Source organism: Limulus polyphemus, unplaced genomic scaffold (assembly GCF_000517525.1).
Source record: "Limulus polyphemus unplaced genomic scaffold, Limulus_polyphemus-2.1.2 Scaffold1695, whole genome shotgun sequence".
In the NCBI taxonomy this organism is placed as follows: Eukaryota; Metazoa; Arthropoda; class Merostomata; order Xiphosura; family Limulidae; genus Limulus; species Limulus polyphemus.
This window is the reverse complement of record NW_013667305.1, coordinates 145,869-159,716: the sequence shown is the minus strand read 5'-3', so window position 1 is coordinate 159,716 and position 13,848 is coordinate 145,869.

Below are 13,848 nucleotides of genomic sequence, written 5' to 3'. Positions count from 1 at the left end.
TCTATTGAAAGTTTAATTAACAAAGAAGTAAACAAAATGGACAAGACTATTATTAACATAATGTAAATAAAACTTTTTATCTGCAATCATAAACTGTGTCTAAATTGACAAAGATGAAAACTAATAATGATTATCTTACAGGGCTGTATTTGCAATGAAATGTAATAGTGCAGTTCTTGTTCTTCAAGGTTTAGGTTTTCTATTCTTTAACATGCACTGGTGACAGAGCTGTTGAAGTTGTGTACCTTTACTTTTGAAAAGTTGTTTTGACCTAATATTATTATTTGCCGTAGAATCGTCTTTTTTCTGCTGTATTTGGTACAACGACAATCCTACTGTATGCTTGGTTACTTGATGCTTCAAGAGGTAAGCATTTCTTAAATTTTACTTTACTTAGAATGCTCTTCTCTGTACATTACAGTATATAACATAGGTTTGAAATATCAACTTTTAACCTGATAATGTTTTGAGTCTACCATCGAGCTCTTGAAAGTTTAGCATGGTCATTTGGTAGTTAATAAATATTTCGAGGAAAAGAATAATTTCATATTCAAAACATTTTTATTGCGTTATCATATCTGTTATTTAGAATTTTTTTATTTCGAAGTTTAAATCTCGAGAAATATATATATTTTAAACTATGGGAATCAGACAGTTAGTTCATTATATAATCTCGTTCTTCTGAAATAATTTTGATTTATGGTTTTAGCGCTAAAAGCCGCCAAAATATTGGAAAAATCAATGGGCCTGAAACTTATAAAACAAGTTAACTGCAGATGATTTTTTTTTCACATTCCTATTAATTTATTCATTGCTGTTCGAAGTCAGGAGTGTTTGAAAATAATGCTTCAGATCTATCTTTTATCTCCCACAAGTCACTGCCCACTAAGCTTTTCGATGAATACCAGAACTCATCACTTGGGCTGGACGATGAGAGACAAAATATTTCGTTACTGTCATTTCATTACAACTTACAGAGTTGGCGAGAAAGCAGGAGGTTATGCCCTCTCTCTTCGGCCATAGTGTCTATGGATAATGGTCAAACAGTTCTATAAGACGCTGTTTTTCACCTAGTATGATACTTTAAAGGTCAAGTTTTAAACGCTGAAAGCAGGCAAAATATTGGAAAACCAACAAGCCTAAGAAATGTTATAAAAATAAGTAACATACAGATATTTCTTTTTCACATCCTTATAAATTGTCCATTGCGACTCAAAATCAGACGTGTGTTAAACATAGCATTTGTGGAGCAGAATACGGAAATTGAGATATTTAGCTTTACAAGTTTGTTCCTTTATTCTATCTATATGAAACTGTATATGTTTCCATATATTTACATTCATTTTACTGTTGTTATTCTGCTCTCAAGATTAAGATAAAATATGTAATTTAAACTTCATGTGACTCGTGCATTATCTCATCTTTTGTGTTATAAAATTTGTTCAGCTATTGAATGATCAAATTATTATTAATGAATAATTACCAGCAAGACTAACCATATATATAGTTGTGAGTTTTGTACATTGGCCTAAAATAACAGTAGAATCCTTTAAAATATAAGTTTGTTTTATATATATCTGGTGTGCTCCCACGTTCGTTGAAAGTGTCTTTTTAATGGTAGTTTTTATAATTATCATTATGCATGAACACACACGTATGTAAAGCTCTTCAGTATCATTTTGTTATATAATATTTGCTTTGAAATTATGATAATTATGAAATGTATAGGTGGTAGGTTGTGAAAGTAACTTTAATTGAAAAAGCTTTTAGCCATGATCAGTTAATAGTTTTACAGCAGTATTAGCTAATAAATAGAGTTTTACGGTAAGATTAGTTAATAATCAGAGTGTTACACCAAGATTCGTTAGTAATCGGAGATTAACAGTATGATTTGTTTTTAGTCAGAGTGTTACGGTAAGATTGATTTGTAATTAAAGTCGTACGTAAAGAAAGTCAGTTACAATCAGGTTTTTGTAAGGAATTTTATTAGTCTTATGGTAGTAAGCTGACTGCAATTTAAAATATAGTATATTGCTGACGTGAGTGAGTATACGAACTTATAAACCTTTTGCTTTTAAACTTAATCTTGGAGTTGGGCGTAACATAGCGGTTTAGTGTGCGGGCTGCGTGTCAGAAGGTTAATGTTTCCAGCTATTGTATACAGATGAAAGGGAGTTATAACTGTTATAACTCCTACCTCTGTCCTACCTTGTCCTACCTCTTTCAGACAGTTTTATTCAAATTAGGGATAGCGACTGCTGAATCTTGGGTCTCTGACCGCCCCTTGGCCCATGTATCGAATATAGTGCCGTTCAGCTTTAAAATACCAAATACCAAACTTTTAATCACGAGTTGAAGGCGACAGTGCAAATCTAGTGTTTCTAAAGTGAATTACCGTCTAAGTGGATTATCGATAAATCAACATTCATTTTGCACAGGGTGTTAAGGATTTGAGGAGGTTACTAAACGAAAAAATTGTGTATTTTGCAGTAGGGCAATTAATGTTTTATCTTCTTTTTTTTTCTTTTTCAAGCGGAGCGAAATGAGTGTGAATATCCCTGGAGCGGAGATAACGAAGCTTGTTTTTTCTTTTCTGACACGATGAAATCATTTGAAGAGGCTAAGCTTGACTGTTATGATCGAGGTGGATTCTTAGCAACTATAGAGAATGTTAATCAGTTAAAGCGGATAATCAGGGTAAACACTATATCTTCTTTGCAATGATTAGAAAGTAAATAATTAGGGTAAGCACAATATCTTCTTTGCAGCGATTACCAAAAAGTGACTTGAAATCTTTAATTATTACTATTTTTCGTTCTCTGTTATAAGTATGCATTAATATTCTGACAATTATTTTTGAGTCTTTAAATCATGTCCTTGACTGAGTACAAAAGTGAAGAAGAAATCATTGGCTGATGAAAAATTGATTGGTTGAGGGTAGCTTCACTGTTGTATTAGATATCTTAATAGACTTTGAAATTAATTTGTTCAATTTCAAACTGTAGAAAGGACAAAAAGAAATGGAAAAATCAGTATTAAACTTGGCGAACAACTGCACAGCGGATCTTCAAAATTCAGAAAAAAAAATGTAGTTCAAACTTAACTTTGAATGGCCAGATTGAACACACTAATTTTTCTTCTGGTTTAAATGTAATCTCATATTTTTTCCTGGACATGATTATGAATCATACAGTTTATTTCAGTAAATGAAATTTTGCGTTAGTTTCTGTTGGATGAAGGCGATAATCTTAAAGCAAATAGACTTTATGTACTAAAGATACATGTGTAACCAATAAACAAGAACATAAACTATATAATATAGGTTGCTACTTTCATACTGAGTTGGTTAAGTGTTGTTTCAGGGTGTCCAGACACTTGGAGCAAACTTTCAGCCCCTACAATGGTTAATTGGACTTCACCAGTATGATGAAAATGACAACAAAAAATACCACTGGCTTGATGGCAGCAGCTCGAGCTTCCGTTACTGGATGTCATCCCAACCAAACAATCAGTACGAACGCTGTGTTCAACTGGATGGAAGCGCCAATTTTAAGTGGCGGGACACATTATGTAACAAGAGGTCACTTTTCATATGTAAGAAATCACTGAAGAATGGCAAGAAAATAATAAAACACAGCAAACCAACAACAACGAAAATAAACAATAAGAAAATACCAACAAATAAGAACGTAACAGCATTAAATGCCACCGAAACGATAAATGGTTGGAAAACCAGTAACAAGAAAACTACAACAAATCTATGGACAACTATAAAAGATAGAAAGAAACACGTAACAAGTACTATAAATAATTGGATAATGACAAAAGATGGAGAGAAAAGTAGAAAAACTACAACAAGCTACGTCAGGCTTTGTCACTTTCCAGTTACTTCCCTTTGTTTTCTCATAATTAATCGATGTTTCCATACCATATGTCGTCGTTTTCCATGGAAAACGACGACACATGGTATGGAAACATCGATTAATTATGAGAAAACAAAGGGAAGTAACTGGAAAGTGACAAAGCCTGACTGGAAAACGACGACATATGGTATGGAAACATCGATTAATTACGAGAAAACAAAAAGAAGTAACTGGAAAGTGACAAGGCCTGGCTGGAAAAAGACGACATATAAGCTGCAAGGTAGGAGGATTCCCTAAAACATTAAATGCTATTCTTTGAACGGATTCTTTTAGCACCTGAAAAAATTCTAACTAAATAGTTTTATAGGGCGAGTTGGTAATGTAATAAATTGAAATACACACTTACATTCGCTGCTTTTGAGAAAATAAGGGGAGATATCTGATTTTTTAGTCTATAGAAATTTAAAAGTAGTCATTGTAAACAACTTAAATATGTTTCAGTTTTGTTATTTTTTACATACAAAGAGTAGAAGAACTAAACATTGTAATATATTTCTAACTGAAATCATCTTTTACTCATTTTTATGTACAAGTTTAAAATCCTTAGGTTTTGTGTCTAGATATATAGACGTGGAGAACAGTATAAAAATCATTACTGTTATGTGCACTTGTTTAAACTTGTGCTCTTGTTACATGGTACTAGTGAAGAAAAAAAAACATAGATTACATAAAAACGAATCAGTTTTTAAACTTTTCAGAGCATATTATAATTTAGTGTCACCTGCTTTTGTTTGTAAAACCAAACTTGTTTAAAGAGTCTGATACTTTTACATTATTTTACTATATAGGCGTCTTAAATGTGTAGGGGAAATAATAAAATTTAATCAGCCCTTTAATTCTTGGAATAAAAAAAGAAGCTTAAATTTGGTTGCCTAATCTGGTAAACATAAAATGGACATGTTTAACTTTAGTTCCTACGTGTTCCACTAAATTTTAAGATTTTTCTAACCCACATTTTCAACCATATAGTGCCTTGAGTTTTTCTTCCAGGAGTATCAGTTTCTTTAACAGAATGTAAGAACAACATATGTAGATACAAAGTACACATATATAACTAATATTAATGCCGCGTTTATAAAAAGTGTGTTAAGATAACATAAACTTTATTATTTGTTGTTTTGTTTCCTAATAAATATACCACAATGTTTAATATTTAAACACTGATTTTCAGCTTTTAAATGAGGAATTTTATAGATGCCCCAAAAGACGAGGAAATGGTAAGTTTTTAATTTTGTTAGATAAATTAGAACTGTTTTTTTTACGTGAAAGATTAAGTTACTGAGAACGTTTGTTCGTAGTTGGAATTATAACCAGATTGTTGTGCTGAATGAATTTAATGTACATACAATAGGAGAGCTGGTATATTTGCGTGGAATATAGCTATGTGGATGGATTAGCGTGAAAGTAGATTAATAGAAATATTGTTATGGTATGTATGAAGAAATCTAAATCGTTTTACTGTTAAAAACATGAATTACTGTGTATCTGAATGAATTTGTGCATCAACAAATGAAACACAACATGTAGATGGATTACTAAAGAAACATAGTTAAATCGAATTTAAATTAGATGAATAATGTATTTATGGGTGATTATGTGTATTGTAATGTATGAAGTTGAAAGCTAAATGGAAGGAGCAGATGAGTCACTGTTTGTTTAGAAGGAAATGTTCTACATGTTCAATATGACACAAATGATTTTGATTTTAGCAGAATGTTTATCTTCCGAGAATAACTTTTTTTGTGCTCATCAGGCAAGTATGAATACCCAGAAATATTTCAAAAGTATTTGTTTTCAACTTCTTTTAGGATAACTTTAAACCAAACAAACCTCCTTTCCAATGTGACAACTTGAAAACAAAACATTGAGTACAAAGTGTTTATGTTCACAGGACAACATCCAGTGTATTTTCAATAAGTATAAACAAGCATTCCTAATGGATTTAAACAAAATATTCCATGAGATAACTTGTTACGTCATAGATATTAACTGTAAATTCATTTAAGATATACAGCCTTATTCCATACCACTCTGAAATCTTACACAAATATCAGAATATGGTATTATTATATTTCCTGATACCCCCCTCCAGTGGCTTAGTGGTAATTCTGAAGGATTATAACACTAAAACTCGGGTTTTGATACCCGTGGTTGACATAGAACAGATAACATTTTGTGTAGCTTTGTGCTTAACAACAATAACAAAAAAAAAACACTTTTCTAATAACGAATTTCCACATAAAACAGTTTAGTGGAATAAGCGTCAGAGTTACGTTTCGAACACTTTGATGTTTATATTACATTGTTCATTACCGTGTTCATTATGGTGACTTACAGCTTTTTTTTTTTTTTTTACTTATGACGATGAATTTAAAATGATGTTTTAAACTGAAAATCGGATACAAATATACCTTTTTAATAATGTGAGATCACAAAAACTGTACTGTTCACTAAAAATATAGTCATTAATGAATTATCACTGAGGATTTTCTATTCTTTCTTCTGTAGTTCTAGTTCTTTAGGTGCTAATAGATTTGTGAACAAACAGTGTCGTAGTAAAACCTATCATCAGAATAAACACCATCATCATAATAATCTCGTCTTTGGAAACCCTGTTTTCTTCTCACAGATATTTTCGAATATGATTCTAGCTCAATGATAAACTTCATATCGGCGGGGTTCTTTTTGGCAATTCCAGGCTTTCTGGTTTTAATAATAACCCGAAAACAGTCAACACCAGCAAAGTATTCTTCTGTCTTGTAGACTACAACCATTTTTGTGTCCGTGAGGTCCTTTGACAGCTTTGTTACACGAAACTGTATCTTCTCATACTCAATCCTAATGTGGTAGTGATAATGATGAATTCATTCCTTGAAAATGTAATTAAAGATGCTGAGAAACAACAAGAGCAACAAAAAACATTGAAGGCAATATTGGTGATTCATTGTTTTAATTTAGTTAAGCTACTCTTAACAATAATTAAGTAGCAAAAAAAGAGTAAATTTCGAATAAGTAAATCTTTTTTTTTTTCTGAATACGAAAAGAAACTATATTTCATAATGGCAACGATGATAATTTTATAATCCGAATCTACACGGTTAAAAACTTTCTGTAAAATAGCTCAATAAATTTTAAACAATTATTGGTGTGATTTATCAATCCAACCCTTCAAGGACGAACATTCTCAATGTAGTTGACAGAAAAGTCTTAAGAGAATATTTGAAAACTAGCAGTTTTATTGCACTTGATCAGTCTTAATTAAATTCTTCAAAAAATTCAGTTTTCGGTAAAACTGATAGAAAAATCTTGATTTAATTCTCAATGCTTCTCTCATGCAAGTTTTTAGTTCAAATGGTTGAACATTCTTAATCCAATCTTTCAAGAAAGGCTTTTTTGTTCAGTGTAACTGATCGAGTATTCTTAATTCAGTCCTTCAGGACTGATTCCAGTTTTCAATGTAAGTGACCAAAATGTTTTAATCCAATCCATCAAGGATATCAGTTCTTGATGCAAGTGACCAAAAAGGTCTTAACCCAATACTTCAACGATGTCAGTTCTTCATGCAGATGATCGAAACGTTTCAACCGAATCTTTCAAGGAGGTAAGTCTTCAATGCATGTAACCATCAAAATGTCTTAAACCAGCATTAAAGATGTCATTATCAACACAAGTAAAAGAGAAACTTAATCCAGTCTTTCAAGGATGGTAGTTCGACGTGTAACATATCAAGTGTAACTAATCAATTGTTGTTAGGCACAATGCTACACATGGGCTATCCGTGCTCTACCCATCACGGATATCGAAACCCGATTTCTAGCGTTGTAAGTTTGCAGACATACTGCTGTGCCACTGGGGGGCATATGAGTGATTAGAAAATAACTTTATGACATTTCATAACAAAAGCGAATGATACAGTAATTTAGAAAGAAAATATATTTGATATTAGGAAAACAATGACAAGAAGCTTTGGGTTTTTCAAGTATGCAAGACATTTATTGTCTACATCGTCATTATTATATTAATTTTTGCTCATTAAACTGATGTTGTAAGATTCGAAATAAAAACTCGCAAGGTATTAATTTTTAAGAAAAGTGTTATCAGAATTATTATAATATAGAATATTACACTCAGTTATTAACACTACTTGTTAATTGGAAAATGTCTTCCACTGGCTCAGTGATAAGTTTGAGAGCTTATAACATTACAAGTCGGGTTTCATTACCCGCGGTAGGAACAGCACAGATAGTCCATTTGTAGCTTTGTGTTTAACAACAAACAAAAATTATAAAATGCTTCCTGTTGATATATTTTAGAGATTGAAGTTATGTACATGTATGTTTATTTATGAAAATGACACCTACTGTCACTTAAGGCTTCAAATAATAACACGTTTGACTTACGGTCACTTCAGGTTAATAATGTGCTTCAAAGAATAACACGTATTACTTACGGTCACCTTAGGTTAATAATGTGCTTCAAAGAATAACACGTATGACTTACGGTCACTTCAGGTTAATAATGTGCTTCAAAGAATAACACGTATTACTTACGGTCACTTCAGGTTAATAATGTGCTTCAAAGAATAACACGTATTACTTACGGTCACTTCAGGTTAATAATATGCTTCAAATAATAACACGTATTACTTACGGTCACTTTAGGTTAATAATGTACTTCAAAGAACAACACGTATAACTACAGTACACCTCAACAGTGCTAATTTAATGAACAAAACAGTTCAACTTCATCTCATCAAACAAGCTTAATTCATTGAACCAAACAAGTAAGTTACTATAATAAATTACACTATTTATATTAAAGTATGAAGTAAAAGCGAACTAAAGTGTAATCTTGTGGTAGCGTGCCAGACTACCAGTGCCGCAAAATTACACTCCGCTCTTTGGGTCCGTGAGTTCGTTATAAGCAAGATCGCTATTTGAATATAATGGACCAAGAATTGGTGGTGGGTTTTGTTGAATAGTTTATCAGTTCAAAATTAAAGATGATTGGCTAGCTTTACATTGTAAACTGGTCATCTTTCATTGGACGTAAATAAATGTAATTGATTTTACATTGTTTTGTCCTTTAATCTGATAAAGCTCTAAAGTAAAATAAAAGTTTTTGAATCCTGGGAAAAATAAACCTTTTTTGTCGTATTTTGATTAAGTAGTTTATTTATAAATTTCTAGTTTAAACAGCTCTCCAAGCAAGTTCACGCAGTTCAAACTTACTTTTAATGTTGAAAATAATAGATTTGAGTAAAAGCGATTAAATGTCGTATATAACATTTTTTCCTCACAAAACCCCAAAAGTTCCAGTTGTGTCTCTTTATTCGCATCGCTTTTCAAGGAGGAAATAGATAAAAGTTTCTAACAGTTTTCGTCAATGTAATTGGTGGAATATCGCCAAAATAATACACTTTCATTATTTTATTTTAAGTACTAAGCACATTAAACATCGTTTTTAATTCCCAAAACTTTTGTTAATAAAAATAACAAATACCGAAATGGTAAACTTTCGTTGCAATTTGTCATTTTTATTTACATATTCACCAAAAAAAAAAAAAATAATTTTGGTTTCAAAAACTACATATTTGGGATATTTAAAATTTTTAATTGGTTAGAAACACCGCTGGTGTCACTAATTACATCATAATCTACCTTGTACTGTTGCAGCTGATAGCTCCTAAACGTCTCAATCAGCTGAGGACACAGCAATCTCGAGCTGCTCTACGAAGCTAGGAACTCTGCAGTCTAGGAAGTCTTTAAACTTTATTTATCTAAAAACACTGCGATCCCAAAATCATTTAAGTTTTATATATCATTTTAGTTGGCTATAATTATAACTACAGTGGGAGCGAATTCATTGAGCTAGAAACCCGGTAAATTACAACTCTGTGGTCTCTGTATATTTTATTTTTTAGCTAAATTCACTAGTTTATTGTCATTAATTTATCTAAGAACTATAAGGTTTTTTTTTCTTATATTTACATTTTATATTACTAAGTAGTGTAACGTACATTATATTAATATAAAATAATGCTATCTAATCTGTGAAAACCTTCCATTTCTGAAGTATTCTTCACAAATAGATGTATTTATACACTTTATTTAGACGTGCACACATGATAGGTTTTCCTACTGCGACGTTGAAATCACTTGTGTTTCGGTGACGTATTTGTTCAAAGGTATTCACTGCTAGGAAAGGATGAATACCTATAATAATCCATGGGATACAAGACGGTAACCAAAAACGATACTATAAAAGTTATAAGCGCCATCTGTTAGCTTACAAGAATCCATCTATTACTTAGGAAATATTACTTGTTAAATAAAAGTTTCATAGGTATCATATTACGTGAAACACAAATGGGTACAGAGAGAAAATATTTCTTATTTCATAAAAGCAGGAAATAGCTGTAAACTACATGATATAGGATACTTTTTTTTGTATGTATGTAATTGGGATTACGTTTTACCTATCACACTATGTTTCTCGCTATCTATTATTGTTATTGTTTTTGCAATCAGCGTGATGGTTCCTAGTCATAAATATGCGTATTGTCCTGAGAAGTGGCATAAAAGAAATAACGTATTATAGAAGAAGAAGATTAAAAAACTATATTTGTTCATACAAATACAATATACTGTTAAAACATCATAAAAATAGTCATAATAAAATAACTGACAAAAAAGATAACTATAGTTCGTTAAGGTGGAACATGTAAATTTTAGTTTTTAGACACTTTTCAGCATATTTTATGTGGAAATACTACTTCATGAAATTAAATTAAAAATATAAGAACTGATGCCTCTATAATTAGCTCCTCCTGGTGGTTCAGCGATAAGTCTGCGGACTTATACCGCTAAAAATTGGGTTTCGACACTCGTGGTGGTCAGAACACAGATAGTCCAGTGTGTATCTTTGTGTTTAACAACAAACAAAGAAACTAACAACTTCTATAATTACGAGTGAGTTTAGTTGCTAGACAACTAACTGTCGGTTTTAAAAGTTTAAATTTGTTATAGCACTTTTAACTAAATCTCAAAATTAGTGGTCGTGAAAAACTGAAGTTTTTGTGAAACGTACAGTTGTCTTTGTTTTTTCTTCAATTCTGTAATTATAGAGTTTTACCCAGTACTGATAGTTTCAAGTATCAATTATATAAATCTCCGCTTTTATCTATTTTTAACTTTTATTATTTTACTGATAGTCCCATTCAAGGGGAGGAGAAAGGAGCAGAGTATTAAGTAAATCAAAACTCTACAGTTTAGTTAATCTACTGCTCGATTGCAGAGAAGTCGGGTAATCTTTCAAAATAATGTAAAACAGTGAAGAATGGCCTTTCTGAGGCCAGACATATTCTTGGTCTAGCTGCTTTCTAAGAAATTATATATTTATGTTCTTTTTCACGTTCTGTCACTATTTATAAATCAATTTGGCGTATTTAGTAACGTAATCTATTATGTAAGTATTACGTTTTGTAAAATCACAACTACATATCAACTGGTATATCCAAAATTGTGACATACAAGTTATAAGGGGCCTTGTTAATGGCCCTGCTATGCCTACTTTTCACACTGTTTCTCACTTAAGGTGTTTCAAGTATAAGGAATCCCATAAGGCATAAGTTATCTGAATGTTAATACAATGTTTTATTTCTAAAGATGTATCAAGGCCAATAATTACGAATCTTCAAGATGAGTAATTTATGATGAAATACGTAATTTAAAGTATCCTGTTCCTCAAGAGACTACTGAATTTGAATGTCTGCAGGCAGAAATAAAAATTGGTTTCAGAGAGGTCCTTCTGATGGTTAAGAATTATTTTTAATATAAAAATAAACTTTTAGTGAAATGGTATACTGCCTCTGTGATATAACCCTTCTGGATGTTTTGCTCTTCACACAAATAAAGTCAGACTGATTTGGCCCAGTTTATGTTAAGCCTCCTTTATAAGTTGACTTATATTTTCTTTTGTAACTGTTGATGTAATAAACTTTTTCAGAAACTTGAGGTTCTTGAAAATTCTAGTTATTCATATTTGTTCGAATGCAGCGCCGTGATTCTGTCATTTCTACTTTGAGAATTTTCGTCTCTGAGGTATTTTTTGCTTTGCGGATAAATTATTTCATTAAGTAGTATAGTTTTGATTATTATTAAATACTGGAAAGTCTTCAATCTTTCATCAATGGTTTTTTCCTCTCTAGATTATTATAGGTGGGATACCGACTCCCATTCCACCCCTTTTTTTCTATGATACACCTTCCCGTTTTCACCTGCCACAAGAAACTTAAGTTATTTGATGATTTTCCATTTCTAGGTTCCTCTGTAATATTTAGTGAAACAACCTTGAAATGTGTCTCTGTTGCCTGATTGATAGTACTACATAAAAGCTTATACAAATGACTATTATAACTACTCTGATGGGAATATTGTGTTTATTTATTTTTTAACCTTGTGAATTTTTGTTTGTTTATTTGAATTTATGCACAAAGCTACACAATGGGCTATCTGAGCTCTGCCCACCACGGGTATCGAAACCTGGTTTCTAGCGTTGTAAGTCCGCAGACATACCGCTGTACCACTGGGGGGCAACCTTGTGAAATTACTCATTTTTTATTGTACCCTTAATTACTCTTTAATTTGTGGCTAAGCTGTACTTGCATTCTTTTATTCTTTATCTATGCTATTAAATTTAATTTTTTGAACATGTGCCCCTAGGTGGGACAGCGGCAAGTTTTTGGACTTACAATGCTAAAATCCAGGGCTCGATTCCTCGTGGTGGACACAGCAGATAACCCAACGTGAATTTATTCTTAAACAAACAAACAAACTTAACATAAATACTAAAGTTGGTTTTAAATGAGCATTTGCCATTCCTTTGAAATAACATTTTTGTATCATATAAAAAAGCTTCATTTATCTGTGTCATTAATATATATTTCTTCACCCAAAACCTCAACTGTTAAGACTTGGCGTGTATGAATAAGGTTTTCTGATATTTTGATCATTTTAAAGTTTTGCTTTTTTTTTAAAAAAAAAAGATACAATTGATTTGCACGTTTCAAAAACTAGATTTTTTTTTGAAAATGTCCCAGAAATTAATCGTAGGTGTTTTTGATGAAGCGTTTATATTTTTCGAAATAGTCTTTCTTTGCCACAAACAATAGCAGGATTTAAATGTATCGCAAAGTTAATTTTATCATCAAAATTGCAAAGGTGTTTTTTGTTCAAAACTATATCCTTTCTCTTCCAGAAAAAAAAATCATCATTGATGTGTTTCGAAAAATTAGATGTTCTTTTAACATTTTCCGCTCCAGTGGTTTTTAAGTTTTGACTTTTGCAGGAAATATTAATTAAATTTGGGAAGCCCAAAACGTTCAGTTTATTTTCGCCATGTGTTAACTGTATATCTAGGAGTTGAGGTTTGAGTCGTGACACCATTGAACACGCTCCTCAATTTCAGCTGTGGGCACATTATGAAAACGAAAGCTAATACCATTATTTAATTGAAAGAGACAGATTGAGCTCATATGGTGAAGGAAGCTGTTTGCTGATGGCTTTATTCCCTCCGGTCAATACTTTACATTTTTGTTTGGGCCACGTTCGCTCATGATGTCGCTCAGTTTGAAAATTACAATTCCACTTTTCTGCATCGAAATAATTTCTTTTTACCATATAAATTATCTTGATATACAAGATATTTTATTTGGAGGAAACTTTAAGAGTTACATCTTTTTCTGGGTGTTTATTTCTAAAACTTCTTAAGCTTTTGACGTCCTTTGAAATAAGGCCCGGTATGGCCAGGTGGTTAGGGAACTCGACTCGCAATCCGAGAGTCTCGGGTTTGAATCCACGTCACACCAAATATGCTCGCCCTTTCAGCCGTAGGGGCGTTATAATGTGACGGTCAATCCCACGAT